Source organism: Pristiophorus japonicus, unplaced genomic scaffold (assembly GCF_044704955.1).
Source record: "Pristiophorus japonicus isolate sPriJap1 unplaced genomic scaffold, sPriJap1.hap1 HAP1_SCAFFOLD_113, whole genome shotgun sequence".
Lineage (NCBI taxonomy): Eukaryota > Metazoa > Chordata > Chondrichthyes > Pristiophoridae > Pristiophorus > Pristiophorus japonicus.
The window spans coordinates 1,421,254-1,436,008 of NW_027250788.1; the positions used below are offsets into that span (position 1 = coordinate 1,421,254).

General features: G+C 46.2%; 2 non-coding genes across 2 annotated transcripts; both read right to left on the reverse strand.

The window, feature by feature from the left end:
* Nucleotides 1-3,134: 3,134 nt before the first annotated feature.
* On the reverse strand, nt 3,135-3,206 carry trnak-uuu (transfer RNA lysine (anticodon UUU)). Its single transcript has one exon. It is a non-coding gene; the product is annotated as a tRNA-Lys (tRNA).
* An 8,402-nt stretch (nt 3,207-11,608) lies between these two features.
* On the reverse strand, nt 11,609-11,681 carry trnav-cac (transfer RNA valine (anticodon CAC)). Its single transcript has one exon. It is a non-coding gene; the product is annotated as a tRNA-Val (tRNA).
* Between the last annotated feature and the right edge of the window lie 3,074 nt (nt 11,682-14,755).

The window sequence follows — 14,755 nt, forward strand, 5'->3', positions numbered from 1 at the left end:
AATGAGAATGTAAATGTAGATTCTTTTCTCTCAATCTGGTTCAGTAAAATTACTGAGTCGAATACCTCTTGTGCTTTGAACAAAGCAGTCTTTATTTTACCGGCTGGCAAGACTTATCAGACAGAAGATATACTTTCTCGATCGAGCGTACACACTTCCTACGGATACGTGAAGTTACATCGTAAAGCGACAACAGTTATACAGTTTTGAAAATAGATAACAACATACAATTAGATTGACATTCTAACTCAGCCACTCATTAGTCAATCTATATGAGATGTTTTTACTTTTGTAGCGGACTTTCCGCATCCGTTGTTTTATCCAACTGATTACCCATTTTCACGCTGTTCCTCGTATTACCGTGTTGTTACGCGTTCACGTAGTCGTGCGATTTAAACAAACTTAAAACTTTCAGACATTACTAAAACTAACACAAAGCCACGTCGTCCCGCGGCTCGTGTCGCCGCGCGATTCTAAACACTTGAAGTAAACAGACTTAACAAACTTACTAAACTAACACAAAGCCACGTCGCCCCGTGGCTCGCGTTGCCGCGCGATTCTAAACACTTGAAGTAAACAGACTTAACAAACTTACTAAACTAACACAAAGCCGCGTCACCCCGCGGTTCGCGTCGCCGCGCGACTCAAACTTGAAACAGACTTAACAATCTTACTAAACTAACACAAAGCCGCGTCGCCCCGTGGCTCGCGTCGCCACGCGATTCAAACTTGAACAGACTTAACAAACTTACTAAACTAACACAAAGCCGCGTCACCCCGCGGTTCGCATCGCCGCGCGATTCCAAGTTGAAGTAAACAGACTTAACAAACTTACTATAAACGGACCTACAAAAATCAGCACTGACTTGATGTTATTTCGTGGTTCGCGTGGCTGCGCATTCGCATCGGCCCACGTTCACTCGGGTGCACGCTTGCACCTCCGCACGTCTCGCGTCACCACGCGTTAGCGCCGCTGCGCGTCTGCGTCAGCCTTACCTTTCGAGTTGCTGCATGATTTAAATTCAATCAGTGCCGAGACGGGCCAAGTGATATACAAGGTCGACGTCACACCTGATTTGAACACCTATCCTCTATTTAATTCCCCATAAGCCTTATTTAATTCCCTGTGAGCCTAATTTTCCAAATTTAATTTCTTTTCGTCTCCAAATTTCCCTATCCTTTCGCGTCACTGCGCAGTTTAAATCCAATCAGTCAATGAAAGCCCTAATTTAATGGAGTTTTTCTGACAACTGGACAGGAGTGATTTTTTTATTTTACACTGCAGTGGAATTTTGTTCATAATTTAAAATCTCAGAACATTTTGTTTTCAGCACCTATTTAGTACGTTACTTTTTTTTGTCTTTTCCATAACTAGAGAGAAGTCTGGCACAGAGGCTGTGGACTACTTTTCGTTACCTCAATTGCTCCAGCATCAAGGTCATGTTATTTAATATAATATTTTTTTTGAATCCTTTTGAATCCATCTCAGTTGTTTTGCTGTGCCTTCTCTGAATGTGTTCTTTCGACAAGTAAGTGAGCATGTTAAATCCTTTTTTTTAACCACCAACAAACCTATCCTTTGTGCATTTCCTGGCTCCGTAACTTATCATCCGAATATATGTAATTCAATAAGGTTCACACTCTTAAACTTCCCACAGACAAGAAAACTTTCATTCTGTTTGAGATAAAACAAACCACAACTCCACGGCTTTTTTTTTTACAGTAAAAATCACAGAAGCATTTCTCACTTAAACAGACGTTCTCAAGAGTCTCTTTTCTTTCCTATTAATTTTTGGATCCATGATTGATCATCTATCCCTATCTAGCTCGAACTATAACCTATCTTTCCAAGTCGCCGCTTGGTTTGCGTCATCGCGCAATTTCCCTATCTCTATCCATATTCTAAGTTTGAAAGGTATTCACCAGATTGTCCTGGATCTCGTTCAGACATTACCTGAGAACCAGCGAGTGGCTAAACTTTCCTCAGACTTTTGAAAGCGGGGGAAACTGGAGCAGTATTGACATCATACTCACTGCAGTGGCCACTTTCCCCTCGTCTCATCCAAGGCTAGTCTGGCTCTTAATTCGCAAGTTTTCGGCAGTCGTCCGTTGAGATCCCACTTCTGACACCAAATGTAAATGTAGATTATTTTCTCTCAATCTGGTTCAGTAAAATTAATGAGTCGAATACCTCTTGTGCTTTGAACAAAGCAGTCTTTATTTTACTGGCCGGCAAGACTTATCAGACAGAAGATATACTTTCTCGATCGAGCGTACACACTCCCTACGGATAAGTGAAGTTACATCGTAAAGCGACAACAGTTATACAGTTTTGAAAATAGATAACAAAATACAATTAGATTGACATTCTAACTCAGCCATTCATTAGTCAATCTATATGAGATGTTTTTACGAAAGCTCAAGCATTGCCTCTGAATGTTTCAATTTATGGTGTGACTACCAGCTGAGACCTTGCAATTCTACAGATTTATCCATATATTCATTTCATGTTACAATTTATGTTATTGGCAGGATTAGTAACTTGAAACCTTGAGAAAGACTGTTAACTGTGCTGATGTTGCACTATTTGCAATCAGACATTCTCCCAGCTATTCAACCATGGCTTTATACATTTTCATATATCCAGTTTACTTTACTGTCCTTAATTCCATATATTCCGTTCAGATATCCACAAGGTCACCGATCATTCTTCGAAACTCCAGATAGTTTCAGCATATTCTACACAATCTCTCACCATAGGACAGTCCTCTCATCCCAGGAATCAATTTGGTGAACCTCTGTTGTACCATCTCCAAGGCAAGTATATCCTTCCTCAGATAAGGAGACCAAAACTGTGTGCAGTACTCCAGGTGTGGTCCCACCAGTGCCCTGCACAATTGTAGCAAGATTTCCTTACTCTTATACTGTGGGCTATATATTAGGTACCGAATAACCTGTTTTTCTGCTGATTCTACGGTTGTATAAAAAATTATGAAAATTCGGCCATCGCTCAGCAAACATATTTTATTTCCTACAGTGTGCAACACATGTGGGTGGAATAATGATGATTGAAACAATTATTCAGTATCTCACAGACTTGAATTATATATGTCAACTTGGTCTGCAAAAATGCTTTCCCTGACTGGTAATCGAACCCAGGTCACGGCAGCAAAAGCACCGAATCCTAACCACTAGACTACCAGGGAACACTGCTTGCAGTCTCTGCGATAGCTTTAAATATAGTCAGCTTACAATCACAGCTGAGAATTGTGTGGTGACATGGCGTGTAACTGGATTTGCTGGGAGCACCGTGGAGGCTCCGACCTGCGTGAGAACACCAGCGGCAGGTCGGAGCCATAAAAGGAGCGGGGAGCGGCGGCCTGGAGCAGCGTGGTGGTGTACCACGGCAAGGTACAGCGCGAGCTGGTGCAGGAGGGCGACGGCAGCGAAGAGTGATGTCATCAAAGTCCAGGTGGGTGATTGGAGCGTGGGCAGGTACAGCAGGAGCAGCGAGAGACTGTGGAGGGATGTGATCGGGGCCCAGGGGCGGCGTGAGTTCAGGGCCAGGGGCCCAAGGTCAGCACGGGCCAGCCCACACTGCGATATGTGTGGGCACTGCGTCCGTGCAGCAGAGCTGGTCTCCAGTCATCTTGGATAACCCTTGCCACTGGACCAAGACCTCGCTCTGTCAAGCCCGTGTGATGGCTGGGGTGCAACGGCCAACACACGTTAAAAAAATCCACGCACAGGCATCTTCCACCCTTCAACATGCAGTTCGGGACCTGGAATATTAGGTCCATCATTGAAACACCTGTGAACTCATCCTTTTTTGGCATGGAAGCAAGTCATCCTCGCTTCGAGGGACTGCCTATGCTGATGATGAACTGGATTTGCTGCAGTCCGCGGGCAGCAGGTGATGAAAGCGGGCGTGAGAGGGTGAGTGACAGGTGGGCACTGCTTCTGATGCTGTCTGACCCACGGTGGGAGTGGCCGGCGATTTTAAAGCCCTTTCATTGCACCAATGCAGGGCAAATGAAACTGTGTTTCAGGAACCTTCATGTATTCAAACATGGCCACTCTGTACTGTAGACCTTGTGGTGCAACGGTCGTGTGTCTGACTCCAGAACAGAAGGCTGCGTGTTTATATCACGTCGAGGTCACTGTACTTTTCCATATTGTTCTTCCGGAATTGAGATTTACTTTGCTGTATCACAATTTACTTTCCGACCCATCTTTTTATCATCAGCAAACTTGGCTCCATTGCACTCGGTCCCTGTATCCTTGGGATAGGGGTGGGAAGACACACCGGAGAAGTGTGAGCTTGTGGACCGGAGAAGTTCAGCTGCTGGAGCTGTGCATTTTATCGGGGAGGGACGGGGGGAGAGCCCGCCGAGCGACCGGAGAAGCTGAGAAGCTGCTGTGCTTTTCATCGTGTTTGACACTGTTTAAAAATGGCAGAGTGCCAAGTTTTCTCTCCCTACTGCCCATGCGCGAAGGTGTCGGCAGTGTTTTCGGCGCAGGCATTTGGCTCCGCCCCCCACTTCACCATCGACACCACGCCAGGACTCCGGGGACTGTACACAACGGCCAGGATGTGGTAAGTTTTTCCCCGAGCCGTTTCCAGCGCGCAAAGTCGGAACACTTGAGGTCAGTGCGCCGACAAAACTGCTTGGGGAAAATCTAGCCCTTGAAGAGTAAGGAGTACACTGAAGGAAATACAAATATGTTTGCCGAGCAACTGTCAAATTTTAATAACTTTTTATACAACCATCGAATCAGCAAAAAAACAGGGCACTCGGCCCATAGTACCTAATATATAGCCCACAGTACAAGAGTAAGGAAGTCTTGCTGCAATTGTACAGGGCCCTGGTGAGACCACACCTGGAGTACTGCGCACAGTTTTGGTCTCCTTATTTAAGGAAGGAAATATTTGCCTGGGAGGTGGTACAACAGAGGTTCACCAGATTGATTCCTGGGATGAGAGGACTGTCTTAAGTTGAGAGATTGTGTAGAATGGGACGATACTCCCCGGTAGTTTAGAAGAATGAGAGTTGACCTCATTGAAGCACACAATATTCTGAAGGGGTTTGACAGGGTAGATGCTGAGAGGTTGTTTTCCCCGGGCAGGAGTGTCGAGAACCAGGGGGCACAGTCTCAGGTTAAGGGGTCGGCCATTTAAGACAGAGATGAGGAGGAATTTCTTCACTCAGAGGATTATGAATCTGTGGAATTCTCTGCCCCACAGGCCTGTGGATGCTGAGTCTCTGAATATATTCAAGGCTGCGTTAGATCAATATTTGGAGTCTCGGGAAATCAAGGGATCGGGAGATCGAGCGGGAAAGTGGAGTTGAGATCAACGATCAGTCATGATCTTATTGAATGGTGGAGCAGGCTTGAGGGGCCGTATGACCTACTACTGCTCCGATTTCTTATGTTGTTACCTGTGCTGGCTCTGTGAAAGAAATTTCCAATTAGTCCCATTCCTGGCACCCTGCAAATATTTCTTTTTCAACTATATTTCCCTTTGGAAAGTTAATATTAAATCTGCTTCCAAAACCCTGTCAGGCAGCAAAATATTCACATTAATTTTATACGGTCCCATTTTAAACAGGCTTTGCATGTCATGAATTATTATCCCTTCCCATTTTACACACCGCATTTTAGGACATTGCTTTCAAATGTTTGGTGCCTGTGACACCAGCCATTGTTAGATTTAGACACACACCATCCTGACTTGGAAGTATATCGGTCGTTCCTTCATCGTCATTGGGATAAAAGCCTAGAACTCCCTCCCTACCAGCTCTGTGGGAGCATCTTCACCACACGGACTGCAGCGGTTCAAGATGATTCCTCACCACTATTGTGTTCCTCACACAGATGAGGCTGCACACAGTGAGATTAAAGTAACAGTGACCTCAGTCTTCGATAAGACATTCCAGTGTGAGGAACAGGCCTGAGGGGCCGGCTTAGAAATAGTGTTCCCAAGGGATGTTGGGATCCCTTGGGACTTCAGGGGATGAGCTTCCTGGTGGTGGAACATGGGAGTGCATGCTTTACAGAGACACAATATCACTCCCCCCCGCAAAGTCAAATGAAAACTATTTACAAGGTGACGCGGTCGGGAATGTTGGCTGTGCCCTCGTTGGGCTGGCGCGTTTTTGGCCCTGCAGGGCTGCTGGATGAGCCTGGCCTTGCTGGGCTGTTGGGCGTGATGGGTTCGATTTCCTGGTCCGGCGTGGTGTCGTTGATCCTTTGGGTGTCTGTTGTGGGCTCGAAAAAACTGGTGTCTGCTGTGGGTTGTTCAGGGCAGTCTGTGAACCGCAGCCGCATTTGTTCCAGGTGCTTTCTGCAAATTTGTCCATTGTCCAGTTTGATGACAAACATCCTATTCCCTTCTTTCGCTATCACCGTGCCTGCGATCCACTTGGGATCATGTCCATAGTTTAGCAAATACACAGGGTCATTCAGATCAATTTCCCGTGACACAATGGCGCGACCATCGTTTACATTTTGCTGCTGCCACCTGCTCTCTACCTGATCATGCAGGTTGGGGTGAACCAGCGAGAGTCTGGTTTTAAGTGTCCTTTTCATGAATAACTCAGCCGGGGGCACCCCTGTGAACGAGTGGGGTCTCGTGTGGTAGCTGAGCAGTACTCGCGACAGGCGGGTTTGGAGTGAGCCTTCTGTGACTCGTTTAAGGCTCTGTTTGATGGTTTGCACTGCCCACTCTGCCTGCGCATTGGAGGCTGGTTTAAACGGGGCCGAGGTGACATGTTTGATCCCGTTGCGGGTCATGAATTATTTAAATTCGACACTGGTGAAACATGGACCGTTGTCAATGACCAGTAGGTCAGGCAGTCCGTGGGTGGCAAACATGGCCCTCAGGCTTTCAATGGTGGCGGTGGCGGTGCTTCCCGACATTATTTCACTTTCAATCCATTTTGAAAAAGAATCCACCACCACCAGGAATATTTTACCGAGAAACGGGCCCGCATAGTCGACATGGATCCTCGACCATGGTCTCGAGGGCCAGGACCACAAACTTAGTGGTGCCTCTCTGGGCGCGTTGTTCAACTGAGCAATATGCTGCATTGCCATACACAGGACTCTCAGTCAGAGTCGATACCGGGCTACCACCCGTGGGATCTGGCTATCGCTTTCATCATTACTATACCCAGGTGTGTGCTGTGGAGATCCGAGATGAACGTCTCCCTGCCCTTTTTTGGTAGCACTACGCGGTTACCCAACAACAGGCAATCTGCCTGAATGGACAGCTCGTCCTTTCGCCGCTGGAACGGCTTGATTAGCTCTTGCATTTCAACGGGGATGCTGGCCCAGCTCCCATGCGGTACACAGTTTTTTATGAGGGACAGCAGAGACTCTTGGCTGGTCCAAGTCATAATCTGGCGGGCTGTGACAGTTGATTTACAATTTCCAAACGCTTCCATGACCATCAACACGTCTGCGGGCTACGCCACCATCAACAAGTTTGCAGGCTGCACCATTTCCACCCCTGTAAAGGGCAATAGTAGCTGACTGACAGCATTCTCACAGTTCTTGGTGCCTGGCCTGTGGCGGATGGTATAGTTATACGCTGATAGCACGAGTGCCCACCTTTGTATGCGGGCTGAGGCATTAGTATTTATCCCCTTGTTTTCAGTGAACAGGGATGTGAGGGGCTTGTGATCGGTTTCCAGCTCAAATTTGAGGCCAAACAGATACGGATGCATTTTCTTTACCACAACACACACACTAACGCCTCTTTCTCAATCATACTGTAGGCCCTCTCGGACTTAGACAAGCTCCTGGAATAATAGGCGACAGTTTGCAACTTCCCCGCAACGTTAGCTTGTTGTAATACACACCCGAATGCGTACGACGACGCGTCACTTGCTCGCACAAGTCTTTAACACCGCTTATACAATACAAGCAGCTTGTTGGAGCATAAAATGTTTCTGACTTTCTCAAAAGCAATTACTTGTCTTTTTCCCCATACCCAGTTCTCACCTTTGCGCAATAACACATGTAGGGGCTCTAAAAGGGTGCTTAACCCTGGTAGGAAGTGACCAAAATAGTTGAGGAGGCCCAGAAACGGCCGCAGCTCCATGACGTTCTGTGGCCTGGATGCGTTCCTGATAGCCTCTGCCTTCGCTGCGATCTTTCTCCCCAAATACTCCACTTCTGTTGCCATGAAGACACATTTCAACCTCTTCAGCCACAGCCCTTCGCGATCCAGTCGCTGGAGGACCTCCTCCAGGTTTTGTAGGTGCTCAGCGGTGTCCCGAACCATGATCAATATGTCGTCCTGAAAGACCACTGTGCGTGGTACGGAATTGAGTAGGCTCTCCATGTTTCTCTGGAAGATCGCTGCAGCCGACCGAATTCCAAACGGGCATCTGTTGTAGATGAATAGTACCTTGTGCATGTTGATGCAGGTGAGGCCCTTCGAAGACTCCTCCAGCTCCTGCATCATGTAAACCGAAGTCAGGTCGAGCTTGGTGAACGTCTTGCCTCCTGCCAGCGTCGCAATTAGGTCGTCTGCCTTGGGTAGCGGGTATTGGTCCTGTCGCGAGAAACTATTAATAGTTACTTTATAATCGCCGCAAATCCTGACTGTGCCAGCACTTTTGAGTACTGCAACAATCGGGCTGGCCCACTCGCTGAATTCCACTGGGGAGATGATGCCCTCGAGTTGCAGCCTGTCCAGCTCCATTTCCACTCTCTTCCTCATTATGTGAGGTACTGCTTGCGCCTTGTAGTAAATGGGTCGTGCCTCTGGGACCAAGTGGATCTGCAACTTTGCCCCGGAAAAGTTTCCAAATTCTGGCTCAAAAAGGGAAGGAAATTTTTTCAGAACCTGGATACATGAGGCCTCATCGACATGTGATAGCGCTCGGATGTCATCCCAGTTCCAACGGATTTTGCCCAGCCAGCTCCTTCCAAGCACTATGGGGTCATCGCCCGGGACAATCCAGAATGGCAGTACATACACCATGCCCTCGTAGGTGACCTTGACCATGGCGCTGCCCAGGACAGTGATAAGCTCTTTGGTGTATTTTCTCAGTTTCGTGTGGATGGGGCTCAGGGCTGAACTGAATGCCTTGTTGCATCACAGTTTCTCAAACATCTTTTTACTCATGATGGATTGGCTGACGCCAGTGTCCAGTTCCATGGCTACGGCTAAGCCATTCAATTTTATATGCAGCATAATAGGTGGGCATTTCGTCGAAAATGTGTGCACCCCGTGTACTTCAGCATCTGCCTCCTCTCTCGAAGACTCTAAGTTGCTTTGATCCACCATGGACCGATCTTCCTCCGCCACGTGGTGGTTAGCAGGTTTTGCAGAGCTTGCAGCTCGTTTGTAAGCTCATTGGAGGTGCTCCATTGTTCTACAGCACTTGAAAACATACCCTTTGAAGCGTCATGAATAGGCTGAATGGAAGCCTCCACAACGCCAACAAGCTGTGAATTGCCTTGCATTTATTCTTCGTTGGGGACTCTGAGTCATCTGGATCACCTGAGGCCTGCTGGCAGTTACAAACTCGTGGGTTCTGCCCTGTACATTTCTGCTCGCAAACACAGTTCCAGTTAATTTATGAACATTGCTAGCACTTGTGTGCTGAGAGATTTGTTGGGTGTTATCACTGGTGGACATAAACGCCTATACTGTCGCAATGGCCTTATTGAGGGTCGGTGTCTCTCCAGTCAAAATTTTTCGTAGGATGGTCTCTTGCCTAGTACAAAAAAGTCTCTGAGCATTTGCTCCTGGCAGCCATCAAACTCACATTGTCCTGCAAGTTGCATTAGCTCGGAGACGTAGCTCGCCATTTCCTGACCGTCAGATCGCTGGCACTTGGAGAACCGATACCGCACCATCAGAAAGCTCTCCCTTGGGTTAAGATGCTCCCGAACCACGGTACACAGCTCCTCATATGACTTATCTGTGGGTTCCACCAGAGCCAGAAGATTCTTCATGAGGCTGTAGGTCGGTGCCCCACAGACTGTGAGGAGGACCGCTTTCCTTTTTGCAGCGCTTCCTTCTCCATCCAGCTCGTTGGCTACAAAGTACTGGTCTAGCCGTTCGACATAGGCTTCCCAGTCCTCACCCTTCGAGAACTTCTCCAGGATGCCCACAGTTTGCTGCATCTTTGCGTTGGATTCGTATTCTCGTCGCCAGGTATTGTGTTCCTAAAACAGATGAGGCTGCACACAGTGAGGTTAAAGTAACAGTGACCTCAGTCTTTAATAAGACACTCCAGAGTGAGGAACAGGCCTTGGGGGCCGGCTTATATACAGTGCTCCAAAGGGATGCTGAGATCCCTTGGGACTTCAAGGGATGAGCTCCCTGGTGGTGGAACATGGGAGTGCATGCTTTACAGATACACAACAACCACCAGCTTCTCAAGGGCAATTACGGTTGGGCAATAAATTCTGGCCTTGCCAGTGACACCCAGATCCTGTGAACTCATATAAAAAACACTATTTTAGGAGTCTGGTTCAAAATATTCATTGCTGACGACACCAGGAATCTGGGGCAACTTTTGTCAAATTGGGCTCAAAACTGGAGCGGTAATTCCGACCGTGCACAGATAATAGAATCAGTATTCAAGGTCAAATCACATGGTGCTCATTTTCAGAATCAACGCAGTAAGATTTGAAATAAAGTGAAGGAATTTTATGGTGAAAGGATTTGGAAATTAAATGTGACTTGTACTTCGCTCTTTAATTAAACTTTGTGGCGTCTGTCTGTCATTCATGTCTCTGTTGAATAAGGAAGGAGGGGTTTGACATTGACCAGACTGCACTGCTCCTGATATTTGTGAGCTCATCGGTTATAATGCGATGTTTTTACCCATTGGTCAGTGCCAACTTTAGCTCAGCTGTTATTTGTGATAACAACTTTGTGAAAAGTTTGAATTGGTCTTAATGCAGTCACTGCCTGGTGTTTTTGTTGTCATTGCAATCCCCTTCTTTCACATTGGAACAAATCGTAACCGTGTTTTTAAATTAGCAGTGTGAGATATTTAGAGAGCATCTTCAAATGCTTCACAAAACCATTCCGATCCCTTCAGCTTCCCGGGTTCGATTCCCAGTTAGGGAATTCATTTTGCGACCACCGTTATTAATTAAAGTGAAGTAATTTAACTAAATTACATAGATGACCCAAAGCACTTCAGAGTGGTATCAAAATAAATGAGTTAGTAATTAGAAATAAGGAATGTCAGATGTTGGACTTGAGTTTCTGGGATGGAGTATAAATAACTCTCTGTGCACTGGAACTGGGAAGGGTGAATAATGAATGAGTTGTTTCTGGGTTTGAAATGCGGCTTAGATCTGCTGGTATTAAACGACAGCATTGTTGAGCAGAATGAAAGAAATGCTAACATGATCACTGAGGGTCAGTCGAAACTTCAACAACTTCATTTTAATAATTTGTGAAACTTTAATCATTGAGGAAGTTTTATTCCCTTTCTGATTTTACACACTCTGTATTTTAGGAGACTGGTTTTAAATGTTCTTCATGGAATCAGAGAAGTTTACAGCACAGAAGGAGGCCATTGTCACATGAGCAATGAACATTTAAACCCAGTTTTTGTTTCAAAAATAATGTTTCCGCCCGGGCTTGAACCGGGAACCTTTCATGTGTGAGGCGAACGTGATAACCGCCACACTACGGAAACTGCTGCCTAGTGCAGTGTCCAGAGAGAAGTGTTCAGCGACAAGCTGAAATGCTGAATCCCTTTTTCTGAAAAAATTCCTTTCACAAACATTTCTCTGACCGAAACGGCACAAAACAAAAATGTTCCTTTCAAATGTGCCAATTATTTTCGTTAAACTTTTATTTTGCTTTCATGCGATAACCCAATTAATGATTCGATAATTTTCTTTTACACAATGAAAGAAATACTAACTGAGGGAAAGTCACTACGTCAATAATTTGTTCTGTGCTCTGCATGTTTGTAATGTCGCCAAGTTTGCTGATGATACAAAGATAGATGGGAAAGCAAGTTGTGAGGAGGACGCAAACAATCTGCAAAGCGATATTGATAGGCTCAGTGGGTGGGCAGACATTTGTCAGATGGAGTATAATGTGGGAAATATGAGGTTATCCACTTTGGTAGCAATAATAAAAAAGCAAATAATTATTTAAATGGGGAGAGATTAAGAAATGCTGCGGTGCAGAGGGACCTGGGGGTCATTGTACATGAAACACAAAAGGTTTGTATGCAGAAACATCCTCTCTGCATCCACCTTGTCAAGCCCCCTCATAATCTTACACGTTTCCATAAGATCACCTCTCAATCTTCTGAATTCCAATGAGTAGAGGCACAACCTACTCAACCTTTTCTCATAAGTTAGCCCCCTCATCTCCGGAATCAACCTAGTGAACCTTCTCTGAACTGCCTCCAAAGCATCTATATCCTTTCTTAAATATGGAAACCACAATTGCACGCAGTTATCCAGGTCTGGCCTCACCAATACCCTGTATAACTGCAGCAAGACTTCTTTGTTTTATACTCCATCCCCTTTGCAATAAAGGCCAAGATTCCATTGGCCTTCCTGATCACTTGCTGTACCTGCATACTAACCTGTTTTGTTTCATGCACAAGTACGCGCAGCTCCCGCTGTACTGCAGCACGGTGCAGTTTTTCTCCTTTTAACTAATAACTTGTTCTTTGATTTTTTCTGCCAAAATGCATAACCTTGCACTTTCCAACATTATACACCATCTGCCAAATTTTTCACCACTCACTTAACCTGGCTGTGTCTTTTTGCAGATTTTTTGTGTTCTCCTCACACATTGCTTTTCCTCCCATCTTTGTATCATCAGCAAACTTGTCTACATTACATTCGGTCCCTTCATCCAAATCGTTAATATAGATTATAAATAGTTGGGGTCCCAGCACTGATTCCTGCAGCACCCCACTAGTTACTGATTGCCAACCAGAGAATTAACCATTTATCCGACTTTCTGTTTTCTGTTAGTTAGCCAATCCTCTCTCCATGCTAATATATTACCCCCAACCCCGGGAACTTTTATCTTGTGCAGTAATCTTTTATGTGGTACCTTGTCAAAATGCCTTCTGGAAGTCCAAATACACCACATCCACTGGTTCCCCTTTATCCACCCTGTTCATTACACCCTCAAAGTATTCCGGCAAATTTGTCAAACATGACTTCCCTTGCATAAATCCATGCAGACTCTGCCTGACTGAATTATTTGTTTCCAAAAGTCGGAGGAGCAGTGACCGGAGGAGGTGTGAGCAGCGGCCTATAAAGGCCCAGCGGGAGTCCGGGGATCGGCGGCAGTCGGAGGAGCAGCGGCTGGAGGAGCAGCGAGCAGCGAGCTACAGCTGGTGCAGGGTCAAAAGTAAGAAATAAGTCAAAAGTAATCAAAGGTAATGTCACAGCCAAGAGGGTAAGTGATTGGCTGGTTGAGTGGTGAGTAGTTTTCTGTTTCTTTGATTTCTTCTTGTTCTTAGCAGCAAGGAAACTTTGGAATTGTTGCCAAATTAAGTAAATCTAATGGTTAAGTCATAGCAGGAGAGCTCGGACACATGTCATGCTCCTCCTGTGCTATGTGGGAAGTCAGGGACGCTTCCAGTGTCCCTGATGACAACATGTGCAGCAAGTGTATCCATCTGCAGCTCCTGACAGGCCACATTGCGGCACTGGAGCTGCGCACGGATTCACTCTGGAGCATCCGCATTGCTGAGGATGTCGTGAATAGCACAGTGAGTGAGTTGATCACACCGTAGCTAAAGGTTACTCAGGCAGAGAGGGAATGGGTAAACATCAGGAAGAGCAGTGGAAGGAAGACAGTGCAGGAGTCCCCTGCGGTCATCCCCTGCAAAACAGACACACCACCTTGGGTACTGTTGAGGGAGATGACTTATCAGGGGAAGGCAGCAGCAGCCAAGTCCATGGCACCATGGGTGGCTCTGCTGCACAGGAGGGCAGGAAAAAGAGTGGGAGAGCTGTAGTGATAGGGGATTCTATTGTAAGGGGAATGGATAGATGTTTCTGCGGCTGCAATCGAGACTCCAGAATGGTATGTTGCCTCCATGGTGCAAAGGTCAAGAATGTCTCGGAGTGGCTGCAGCGCATTCTGGAGGGGGAGGGTGAATAGCCAGCTGTCGTGGTGTACCAACGATATAGGGAAAAACGGGATGGGGTCCTACAAGCTGAGGTTAGGGAGCTAGGAATTAAATTAAAAGGTAGTAATCTCAGAATTGCTACCAGTGCCACGAGCTCGTCAGAATAGGAAATGCAGGATAGCTCAGATGAATATATGCTTTGATGAATAGTGCAGGAGGGTGGGATTCAAATTCCTGGGACATTGGAACCGGTTCTGGGGCAGGTGGGACCAGTACAAATCGGACGGTCTGCACATGGTCAGGACCGGAACCAATGTCTAGGGGAATGTTTGCTCGTTCTGTTGGGGAGGGGTTAAACTAATATGGCAGGGGGATGGGAACCTATGCAGGGAGATAGAAAGAAGTAAAATGGGGGCAGAAGCAAAAGATAGAAAGAAGAAAAGTAAAAGTGGAGGACAAAGAAACACAAGGCAAAAATTAAAAAGGGCCACATTACAGCAAAATTCGAAAGGGACAAAGTGTATTAAAAAGACAAGCCTGAAGTCTCTGTGCCTCAATGCGAGTTATTCGTAATAAGGTGGATGAATTCACTCAGAGGCAGCAATTCACGAATATGTTACAATTGGGATTCCAGAGACATGGCTCCAGGGTGACCA